This window comes from Bacillus rossius, assembly GCF_032445375.1.
Source record: "Bacillus rossius redtenbacheri isolate Brsri chromosome 9 unlocalized genomic scaffold, Brsri_v3 Brsri_v3_scf9_2, whole genome shotgun sequence".
Taxonomy (NCBI): domain Eukaryota; kingdom Metazoa; phylum Arthropoda; class Insecta; order Phasmatodea; family Bacillidae; genus Bacillus; species Bacillus rossius.
This window is the reverse complement of record NW_026962013.1, coordinates 24,413,114-24,425,530: the sequence shown is the minus strand read 5'-3', so window position 1 is coordinate 24,425,530 and position 12,417 is coordinate 24,413,114. Positions and strand designations below refer to the sequence as shown.

Genomic DNA, 12,417 nt, shown 5'->3' with positions numbered 1-12,417 from the left:
TTATGGAGTACGCCATAAAGAATTCTCATGGGGTCGTCTAAAATCATTGCGAAATTTCACGAACTGAGAATACTATCAATCAAAAAACCTATGTTATAAGATATACTCTGCTTTCAAATGATAGCCATTTTAGTTCCCGAGAGATATTTACAAAAGTGATTCTGTTTTGAGTCTGTAAGTATTGAATTTTACTCTCAGCAACCTTTTACACCTAATTGGTTTGCGCTTAACCTGGTACACATTAATTCAGGTTTACCTGTATTTAGTTTATCAGTAATTCATTTTAACAGATAAATTGTGCATGCACTATTTCAGTTCATCCGAGGCACAAACGGTCTGCAAAATCAAATTTGACACTAGTTTTATTGAGATTAAAATTCATTTGATTTAAATTCTAATAAATATGTTGTCTCTTTACTGTGGTTATTCCTTGTTCTCTCGGAATTTTTTCTTCTGAACGACTGAGTGCACCGATAGAAATTGTATGTGAATGACTTTTGAGAATTTTGCACCTCCAAATAGCTTATGAAGCTTCTAAAAAAAGTTTCTATTAAAAACACAAAGCCGAATATAATATATGATGATGCTATTTTAAACATTAGATAAATTGTGCTGAAAGTTACGAACATAAGGAAATTACAAATAATAAAATAATATACGTGGCTCAAATATATATTTACGAGTTAATTCTTGTTGTTAAAGTCAAACATATAGTTTAAATAATCCATGCGCAATGAGATTTAGAAGCTAGCTCAGTTTCACATACTGTTGTGAGCTAAGACATTAAGATGCCAAAACATATTGCATTTTTATCCAATCATTATGACTTCGTGGCAAAGAAAAAATACATTTAATAATAAGCATTTAAACATAAAATGTTTTATGCCAAAATTTTAACAACAAAATACTCCATGGTTTTTGTGAAATAAACTCACATATACGCCAACTAAATTATATCAGGCTCAGTATTTTGGAAACAGTAACGGTGAACTTCAATACAGAGGATGATGATGATGATGATGATGATGATGATGATGATGATGATGATGATAATAATAATAATAATAATAGTTTTGACGCAAGGAAAGAAAAAATTGAGTTTACATAGTCTGCAGTAAACATTAACACGAATTACTACTGGTAGAAAAGTCTTATCAAAGCACCTTAGAACACTGACCATGTTATATGGCATTAAATGTCACGAACAGCCTGTTTATAGTAAGAAATTTAATTTTTTTAAGTAAAAGTCTGATTTATTCATTTTTATATCACGCAAACGTATATAAGCGACGAACACCAGTAAAAGGTTGTCTCGGTGATGTTTTATCGAGCACCTAACAGCCTTGTAAATTACGGTCACATTGCGCAAACTCTGTCACCAGAAGCAAGCTGACCTATATGGTGTTTTCAAGCAGTCTGACCACTGTTTAATTTAGTTGTATATTTAATATAAAAATAGTATCGATTCGAGAACATCTCAGCAATACTAAATGTATATATGTTTACAATCCCAAAAATAAAGTTGCGTAAACACACATTTTCTCTGATAAAAAATTTATAAACTTGTATTTTTGTAATCCATACTATCCACGGCTGATACATCAGAGTGGTTTCATTGTATTCACGAAGGCTCGGGTTTGAATCGCGGGTATTAATTAAGCCTCCTCCCCCTTCCATTTCTAAAACCACGACAAATCCGAGATATTTAGTACTTTTATTAAGGTATTTAATACTTCCATGCTGAATTTTAATAGGGGGTTATGCTTCTTTAAATGATCGCGTATTTTGTATATTATTGGAAAACGTTTGAAATTGAATTCTCGCGATCTTCCTGCACAAAACTAAGGCCGTCAATAGCACCCACTTGCTGTAAATGTCTCGCACACAATGGGGCGCTGGACGTGGTAGACCAGCAACGTTAGATATTGCTGACCGGCCAAGTGCTTGATGAGCACTCGCAACGCCCTCAAAGGGGAAGCCTAAGATGTACATCAAGTTCTGTCCCTGCCCAAACACGCCCGAATATTCACCTTCGGCCAACCTCGGGTTTATTTATACATATATTTATATTCCTCTGTTTATTTTAATGTAGCTATACTAACCTAACTAACCGTCCATAGTGTTTTAAAGTGTTTTAACGTAGCTAACCTAACCGACCACTTTTAATATTTGAATTCATTTTTCCTGTGCAAAAATAAAACAAATCCCGAGGTTGACCGAAGGTGAATATTCGGGCGTGTTCGGGCAGGGACAGAACTTGATGTACATCTTAGGCTTCTCCCCTCAAACGGCCACAGGAAAGTAACAACATTGCCACGGCGTTACGGCCTCCGGCTTCCGGGGGGGGGGGGGAGAGGGGGGGGAGGAAGGATTTTTTTTCCTTCCTTCCTTCCTCCTCCCCGGAGGACGCCGAGCTCGATAAATAACTGTGAGCGCGGGGTTCGAGTGACTCTTCGTTCGTGCCGCGCCGGGCATCTCAGTCGGGGCGTCTCCAGGACTCTCCAGGCTCCCTTTGTGCCGCGCCGCTTCGCGAACACGCGGAGGATAAGCTTCCCGGAGGTTCTCCAGAGGAGCGACTCGCGAGTAGCCGTGGATCGCCACGGCGTTTACCCATGCAGCGCTCGTGCGTGGTGGCTGCGTATCCATGCATAGCTCCCAAGTGCTCTCCTCGGCGGATAAACTCAGTTCCTTGAACCAGCTGTTCCCAAACGGTTGGTTACAGGTGGGTCGCGACTAGATCCCAAAACTATCAGGAACCTTCGAATAAACCATCATAAAATACAAGAAAAATCTAAACAAATCGAATTGTGTGCAAACACATATTTATCGTTAAATAAATAACTGTTTTGCTACAAAGTGCTTGTATTTTGTCAACCATTTTCAAATCAGAACACAAATTGTTTATCAATAATCAATCGGTATCTTAAATATATATATATATATATAATCATATATATATATATATATATATATATATATATATATATATGATGGTAAATTATATATACATAAGGAAGGGATACGATACAAATAATGTTTTTTACTCCACCATGGACCGATAGAACGTGGAGATCCTATAAGGAGATGTGGGTCGCTAACTGAAAAAGTTTGGGAACCACTGCCTAAACCATATAAGAAAAATATTTGGATTGCAAAAAATAGTATAGCTAGAGCTTCCAGTATGTCGAGCTCAACACTAACACAAATGTTCTCGATTGGACAAATGCAAACCCAAATTTTGTTCAGAGTTTGAATTTATCTCGGGGTTCAAATAGATTTAAAAGTTAATTTTTTTCACCAGCTAAGCTTAGTCTATATTACAGGAGATCCCTCTCTCACACATCTGGTCTTGAAATACTCATTTATCCACATACGCTAATTCACGTATTTTATACAATTTAATGTTTTTGGCATAAAACCTAGTGTAAAATAGTACAATTTACCTTTTTTAATGTCATTGGTAACAATATTTATCAATTAAGTTTAATAAAACACTCAGTGCGTCACCAGAATGTGTATGTGACATGTCGCTGGGATGACAATCCGGCGTCATTGATTTTACACACTCAAATTAAGAGACAAACCAGTGACAAAGTTTAAAAAAACTATCACAAAAGCACTGTTATAATTACAGGTACACTTTTCACACGTGTAATAGTGCAGATGTTACAATATTATGCTTTTTTTTCATTTACTCGGACGTAAATTCCATAGATCAATAAATTCCATCCATCATGCTCTCTGGCTTAGCATTCAAACACTCAGCAATCAAAGCCAAGCTTAGACGATTCAAACAATGGACTGCGCGCTGCATTGGTGGTAGCCAATGACAATCGTGAACCAAATCTACGTGCGGGTATTTAAACGTACATTTAAACATCATGGAATTAATGCACGTAGGCGTGAGAGAATCCACAGACAATCTTTTTAACAAATTGACAAAACAGTATCACGTATAATATTTACGTGGTGCAATAATGAACGTAAATGAAAACAACAAAATTACTGTAAAAAATTACATTTAATTTAGTAGTTCGTAATAACCCATTTAATTTTTTTTTGTTATTATAAATGTAATTAAAGTACTAGTGAATTCTTAATATGTATTAATTTAAGATTTCGTGTTAAATATTCAGTAATTCCAACTGTGGACTACAGCTTGGCCGAACGTAATCCTTCTAGAGTTGTCCGCTGCCAAGGGATGTCCTGTTGGGCTGCTCACCAGCCAGGGTGACCGAACCGTCTTTATTTCCTACTGGCCATTGAGGAAGCTGTATTTCTAGGCTAGCTGAATTTTTAATTTAAAAATGTTTTCTAAAATATCATGAGTGTGAATGTCACAAATAGAAAAAAAAATGGTTGTCTGTAAAGTCAGTTTACGGACGATAGTTTAACGTGACAACGTCATAACAAAACATTGATGAAATGATTGCATACTTTTATGTATAAAATTTAATAAATTTTATTGAATTATCACTATTTTTAATGGATACAAAGAAGGAGTGAAATTAAATCTACAATTTAATAGATAAATTACTTTTATTTGCACTCATTAATTCAAATATGTTTATTACTTTAATGAACAGATTATTTTAACTATAACTTTTATACATGTTCGCTATTTAACTTCTTCCAATCTGTGTTATTCTGTCAAGGATAGGACGATGATAGGAAAAGTAGGAAACGAATGGGAGTGTTTCAAGTTTAGTGTGCCTCGAAAAAGTCAAATCGATGGTTGTTCCAATCGAGTGGAAGAGAGATAGATAGATGCGGCGCAAGCGTACAATGAGCGTAACAGGACACAGCGTAACGGGACAATGTGGGTTACGGGACACTTTTTAGTGCGTGCAGCCGGCGTTCATCGATTTAGTCAGACGTTGTCACGTCAAAAAATCTGGCCATAAACGTGAAATGTAGCTGCGGAGGCGGAGCTGGTTGGCGGCCCGGGAGAGTGCAGGGCACTGAACTGGCCTTCTCGGGGGACGGAGTCTCGATACTGCCTCGAAGGCGCATTGACGCGTCCGGTCTTTTACGGGTCACGGCACCGTCTGGTATTCGATCCAGTCCTGGGGCCTGAAGCGTAAACGCCGACCCCAGGGAATTAATTGTATCCGCCTGTGGAGGCACGAGATATAGTTTATTGAATGATAATTTTTCCGTCCGTGATTTACGATAGATTGCTTATGGCAAGAGACCCGGAAATTTCGCGAATTCTTCTGGCCTCACGATAGAATTCAATGTTATAGGTGTGCTCGACCCATGTTTACTTTCCAATTGGTTGATTTCTTAGCGAGAACATTTGTATCCTTGTTATTTGGCACTACCTGATTCGCTTACTTCTCTCCCTAGCTGGGCATCATTGGCTCACGGTCGTAGACGGGCGTGTCCAAACAACTGCGTGCCAGTCATGAACACAGTGCGAGAGTGTGAAGGTTTGCATTCTAGCTTGCTACTAAATGAATCCGCGAAATTTCCGGGTCTCTACTTATGGCAAACAAATAATTGTTTACGTTAAACTCGTGATAAATCGAACCTCTAGCAGCCAATCTTTTTAAGCGGCCATTACTTTTAATTCGATCGTTGTTTCACTCGTCTGATCTCGCAACCAGTGTTGTGTTTTACCCTGTCCTAGCCGGAGCACGAAGTAAAACATATCAAAGGACGTAACTGCCGACATCCCTAAGAAAAGGACGGGTTACAAGTTTGAATAGAAATATAAATAAGTAATGTTTCAACTAACCTTTAAAATTGTTTTTGTATACACGTGTCCTAAATGACCATTACTTTCAATGATTATAGTTTTTAAAAGTGTACCGATGTTATTGCAAACTATGTTCTTTTTATCTCTATTCTTTTTTACGTATAGAGATTTTTGGCTGGTTACACTCGTTGCAGAGCCAGTGGCGGTTCCAGGAAATATTAGAGTTAAAGAAATATTTGAACATTCGCTTATTTAACTTGTCGTTGTATCATTATGTGCTTTATAAGATGACTTGTCCAACATCTTTGTGCAAAATTGTACCCGCAAAAAAAAATTAATATATTAAATACACACTAAACCAAACTAAAACTAGCAAAGACAGAAGACTAGAAATCAAAGAACTCGAATTATCAAATTTTCTTTCTAAAATTCATTAAAATTTATTTTGTTAATAGTTGCCAGATATTTAGCTACCAAAAGTAATTGTATTCATCATACCACAACGAGCGGGGTTGCGCAGTGGTGAATCAAAAACTGGTTTTTCGGGAGGATGACGGGTACCCTCAGTTAAAATAATAATAATAATAATAAAGCAGAAATGTTTTTAGTAAAAATGCTACCTAAAGCTAAAGTTTCAGTTTTATTTCCTTACAAGAAAAAAAACGCTGACTAAGAAATGGAACTAAAATAGGAGCGTGGAATGTTCTTGAATTCTATTCGTGCTCAGACACCACTCAGAATTCTTGAGTAATTTTGATTTTTTTTTTTTCGTAGCTGTACAAATCAAACGTTGCCCTTACCCAGCTGCTGCCTCTTCGAGGGACAAATAACGTTCTTTGAATGGTTATTGCAGTGTGTAACATTGATTTAGGATGTTATTTTGGACAAACGTTATTGCTGGATATACTGTACGCCATAAAAAAAACTCAATAACGGACTAATATATGAATATGCAAACACGCAGAAAATAAGCAAAAAAAAATGTCGATGTCAAAAGTAAAAAAAAAAGACAGCACAGAAAATCCCGTGGAATTAATTAGTCAGAAAAATATTACGCCGCAGCCAGACACAGTGGGCTGACCAAACGACGAGTACCTAAGTTACATCAGGAACAAAATAAAGACAAAAAAAAACTTACATCAAGTCAAAAAAAATTATGTTGGACAACACAGCGACAAACATCGTTGGGTTCGTCTGTTTGTCGGTGTGTCGTGTTTTGTCTTTGTAACTGTTCTTTTTGTAACTGTTTCGTCGTTTCCAGCCCCCTGTGTCCGTCTGTGCTGTAACATCTTCCTGATGTATTCCTTCAACGGTAATTTCTGTGCTGTCTTTTTTTTTTTTTTTTTTTTTTTTTGCTGTTCATATCAGGTGATTTTGGCTAGTTTTCTCTGTATTAGTTTTGTCCGTTACTGAGGTTTCTTATGACACCCAGTGCAGTGGCGTAGCCAGGATTTGTGTATGGGGGGGTGTTAAGAAGCATGACCCACCCCCCCTCCCCACCCCCCTCGTATTAAAGCTGGGGGTCCGGGGTACTCCCCCGGGAAAATTTGGATTTTAAGCTGTAAAATAGTGCTATTTTAGCAGTTTTCGGTACTTAAATTTAAATATTGTAATGGTAAAATTTTTATTAATTTTAATATGAAATTTGTTTGAGTGATGAATAAGAAATTAATTAAAGATTTTTTGCTAAAGGGGGGGGGGTGGTTTGAACCCCTAAAACACCACCCCCCCCCCTGGCTCCGCCCCTGACCCAGTGTAACCAGTGTTATAAAATCTGAAATGAGAGGGACCAATGCCCACCAAGTCGGCTGGTGCTCGGGTGTTTCCGCCGTGGTTCGGCCGGCGATAGCGCAGCTGGAGCGCACGAAGCAAGCGCGCAAGGGCGAGAGGTCAGCGGGTTAAGCCACGGGGGGCAATCGAGCCCCTCATCACCGATGCAGGCAGGTAATTAAGTGCGTGGCCTGGGGTGCCGTCCGCCCGCGAACCAGGGGCCGCCCTCGGAGCCGCTGTTGTAGCCTGCGAAACTCCCTTCGCCGTGCTTAGGAGACCGTAACTACCCGGCATCTGCTTGGGTTCGTTCATCAAACTTTCTTACTGCTGGTGTTTCATCTAATCCAATATACAGCTTGTCTATAAAAGATTGTCCCGTTTTCATTTAGACTATTTACAACAAATCATACATCCAATTGAAGGTAAAATAACATAATATTATTTTTACAAATATTCTATATGTGCACCTTTAGTTATACGGCACACATCCAATCCAAAGTTCATTTCTTCCCCCCCCCCCCCCCCAACCCAGTTTGGTTAACACGTCCAAAGTAATAGAAGCAATAGCCTCTTCAAATCTGTGTCTCAAATCTGGAAAATAATATTAGGTAGCGGCGGAACGTAGACACTGTCTTTTATGAAGGGCCCCCCCCCCCCAAAAAAAAAAAATCGCATGGCGTTATGTCTGGTGAACGTGGAGACCTGCGAAAAAAAAAAACGGCTTTTTCGTCTCGAGCATTACGATCAATCCGATGATCAGGGACTTCGACGTTCAACCACTCTCGCACAAAGAGATTCCAATGGGGATGGGCTCCAGTCTGTTGCCAAATATAGTTTACAGGTTCAGCCTCTACTTATTGGGAAAGAGCCATTTTTTTCACGCTGCAAGCGATAAAACACCAAAGCAATATTCGCGCATGGGCTTGTCCAAAACTGTGTGAGTTACTCTTTTAATTGTGACATTTAGCCAACACTCTAAAACGCTTACAGTTGATACTATTAAAATTTATAACTGGGACATTATTTTATGGATTTACTGTATTTTGATAGATCTCTTTAGGCTACCTAGTGAAAAGTATGTGGAATTCTCAAAATTTGTTTACATTCATTTATTTGGTTACATAGCGAGAAAGAGAGAGCGAGATAGAGAGAGTGAGTGGATACTTCATATAATATTTTCCCTAAGATACTTATGTAAAAAGTAATTGGTCTCCGCCAACTTGCATGCATTTTTTTATGCAATTTACATTAAGAATTATTTATCCAAATTTTTATTTAGTGATGATGCATAAAATACAATTTTTCAGAGATTTTTCGTATGAACTTGTCACAGCCAAAGAAATAAATACCTGGTTATTAATTCAAAACGTATCCTAATCTTTACTAATATGTATAAGTGTATTGTCTAGGTTTGAACCATAATTTATGCACGTTTTTGAAGAAAGGGGCTTTGATAAGAGCATCGTTGTCTTACATATCAAGCAAGCATCATTTCGAAATCTATATTAGTTAATTAGTTATAAGCAAAATGAAAATAGCATTGAATCTTATGAGGTTAACGCGGGTTGCGTAGTGCTCCTGAAACACTGGAGTGGCCTCTTAAGGTTGTAGAGCGCTTTGAAAGTATTTTCCAGCACCCGGGCAGTGGATGCCATCAGGCGACGTGGAGACATGCGTCGGGAACACACACACACAGAGCACGTCACGCATCGGTCGCGCTCCGCGGCGCGTGGATACGACCTCCTGAAGGCAGGAAGAGCGCCCCATCGGGCGGCAGCTGCCCGACGACCCGCCGTTTACGGCCGCCGCAACGCGCGCTGCCGGAGGGGAAGTGTCCATTACCAAATTACTCTCAGGACCAGCAGAAGGGCGGGCGACAGTCGCGCGGCGCCGGAACTGGAGGGCGCGGGAGATGATCGGGAGACTTCGCTGCAGGGGTGTCCAGCACACGTCGCGCCGAGTCTTCCAGCCAGGGACCCATTTCACAAAAAATGCAAGTCTTATAGATAACATTTGTAAGAAAAAAAAATCACTTGTAATCACAAGCTGTTACAAAAAGGAATTACATATGGATTTAAAAAAAAAATTGGTTGTTTGTAAAGTCGGTTTACGGACGATAGTTTAACTTGACAACGTCATAACAAAACATTGATCAAATGATTGCATACTTTATGAATAAAATTGAATCATTTTTATTTTAGTAATAAAAGAATAAACACTTGAAATTATACTAGTAATCAGATTTTTAAATTGCAAGAATAATTAACCTTTATTGCCGAAATTATTGTTGTAATAGGCAATGAAAACCACGTTAACTTTCCACTTCACTTTATAAACAGTCGAGTGGAAGAGAGATAGATGTGGCGCAAGCGTACAATGAGCGTAACGGGACCCAGCGTAACGGAACAATGTGCGTAACGGGACACAGCGTAACGGAAAAATGTGCGTAACAGGACACTTTTTCGTGCGTGCAGCCGGCGTTCATCGATTTATTAGACATTGTCACGTCAAAAAATGCTAGTAACACGATTTGGCAACAGAACCTCAGTTAATTGATGTACTGGAAACATTTTTTTTCTGCAGCATAATTTTTTTTATGATTTTAGTCAGGGAAGCAACTGAGGAAGGATGGAAGAATGTCCTTGGGATCCGAACCCCTTCCTTCTAGGAGTAAAAATAAAAATGTTAAAAAACTAGTGAAGACAGAAAAAGTGAATCACAGAAACATTAGCTACACAAGGGTACAGAGAGATTATTTTGGAAGGATTTTTGTCATCCTTACATGGCTACAGTAATGTATTTCCTCCCCATTACAGCCCGTGTTTTTTTTTTTCTTCCAAGAAGTGTATATTTAATGCCGGTTTGCACACGTATTACTTACTGCAAGCATGTATTTCGTACAAACATGACATTGTTTCACGTATTTAATAAAATTAATATATTCACTTATGACTTATTTTAAAGAACTAATCAAACATTTGACACGAGAACAAAGTATAAAATTTTCAGTTTCAAAATCATTTCATACAATTCTATGTGTAAACGCTGCAGTTCTAAAAGTCAACTATTACCTGACATTTAAGTGTGACAGTCAGTTGTTTTTTAAAATTCAATTATAAAAAAATACTCAAAAACTCACATAATCCTGGCTGCGGCACTGTTGGAGTTCATCTGGATTTTTACTAAACACATAAGGAAAAAACTAGACCACAGCATCTTTCTAAGAAGATTATTAGTTAACTTTAAAATGTAACTTGCCAATAGAAGAAAGTAGATAATTATTAGTAGACAATAATAGGTGTCAGCTAACAGTTTAGTAACTGCATTTGTCAGTAACCTAAAGTTTCAGATGGTCTACAAGTAAAAAATTTGTAAACTTGAGATAATTAACTTTCCATTGCAAGAGTACTTTTGTGAAACACGTGTAAGTGTATATTTTGAGGAACTTGTGAAGTGTTACATGTAAGTTACAAACTAGTAAGTACTCTTATGAAATGGGCGCAGGTATCTGTGATGCTGGAAACCACCCGCCAGCTGCAAGGTGCGGACGGCTTAAGGTGAGCGAAAAACCTTAACCTTACACTTCTATGTAAAATGTTTCTTGTTATTACAATCACACTACATGCATGTACGAAAGCCATCATAATTCACAATTATGTTTTAATGTACAAGTTTGAAACAAATATGTTATGATCTTTAAAAAAAAAATGTTTGTACGTATGAAAATTTCACAAACGAATTTAGCAAACATTTATTTTTCCTTATCTACTAACACTAAGTGTACTCGTATTTTGAAGGCGGGGCGGGTTAGGGAGGGACCTACGTGCGTCTCAGGTCATGCCTATACGCTTAGTCATGCTGGAGTTAGCCATGCAGGGAAGGGTCGCACGCATCCAGGGCAGTAGCCAGCATTATGTGAAGGAGGAGTTCCGTTTTAAACATTATATATATATACATATAATGAGTAAGTTTACTTTATAATTGAATTTTAAAAAGAAAACTGACTGTCGTACTAAAATCCTGGGGAATAGTGGACTTTTAAAACGCCAAATTTTACACACTGAGATTTAAGGAATGATTTGGTTTGAGAAAATATAACTGAACATTTTATATTTTGGTTTCTATTTATACTGTTTATTTGTATAGAAATTATAACGCAAGTTTTGTGTTGCGCCAAGTCTCAAAGGCCACGCCTACCCGGACACACATACGGTGTGCAGAGCTTCAGAAAAAAAACACACGTGAGTTGATAACTGCTCAAGATATCCGAGTGTAGTATGTTTAAGTAAAGCCTCCGCTAATGCGCTGACGGCGTATGATGTATTTAATTTAGAAAAATGTGATTTCAGAGTAAATTTTGGGCATGAAACATTGGGTACAGATTCTTGAAAGCACTCGAGGGACTTTGAATTCACTCTCATCTTCATGACATCAAAACATTGTTTTATGGGAAACGTACTGTATATTTTTTATAGTTTTATGCTCATTGCGTGCATATAGGCCAAAATATATGGGCACGATATCCGGAGATGTCTTGCGTGTGTTGAAACCCACGCCCAAAAACCCCCGCGGACCTTGCGAATCCTACGTCCCTGGTTTGAGCGCTCCAGATGCCGTTAGTTCTGCAGGCGTGCGGTCCCACCGGGGAGGCGTCTCTCATCGAGATTGGCTGGCTGGCAGCCCGGCGGGAAACGACTAAAGTCGCCCCCGAAACAACCAGTACTGCCCAAGCAATGCGCACAGCAATGTGCCAGCCCCCAACCCCCCGCATGGTAGACTCTTTTCTACTCTGTCCAACTCTTCATCCCGAACCATCCTTCTGTTTCCCGTATTCAACCTGCTTGCCAATAATGCATGAATTTTGCATCCCGCATGTAAGTGCCCAGGGTTTTCCCTGTGTCTATGCAGGTTTTACCTGGGCCCAACTTATCTAGTTTAGTCTATAA

General features: G+C 38.5%; 2 protein-coding genes across 3 annotated transcripts in view; one reads left to right on the top strand and one right to left on the bottom strand.

Annotated features, from left to right (window-relative positions):
- LOC134543067 (heterogeneous nuclear ribonucleoprotein Q) overlaps positions 1-12,417 on the top strand; it is a 778,099-nt gene that overhangs the window by 556,800 nt on the left and 208,882 nt on the right. For both annotated transcript variants that reach the window (XM_063387814.1, XM_063387812.1), the window contains exon 3: positions 10,976-11,028. The gene's annotated coding sequence lies outside the window, so the exon portion shown is untranslated. The remainder of the gene's footprint in view (positions 1-10,975; positions 11,029-12,417) is intronic.
- LOC134543285 (cubilin) overlaps positions 1-12,417 on the bottom strand; it is a 295,632-nt gene that overhangs the window by 186,923 nt on the left and 96,292 nt on the right. The window lies entirely within an intron of this gene.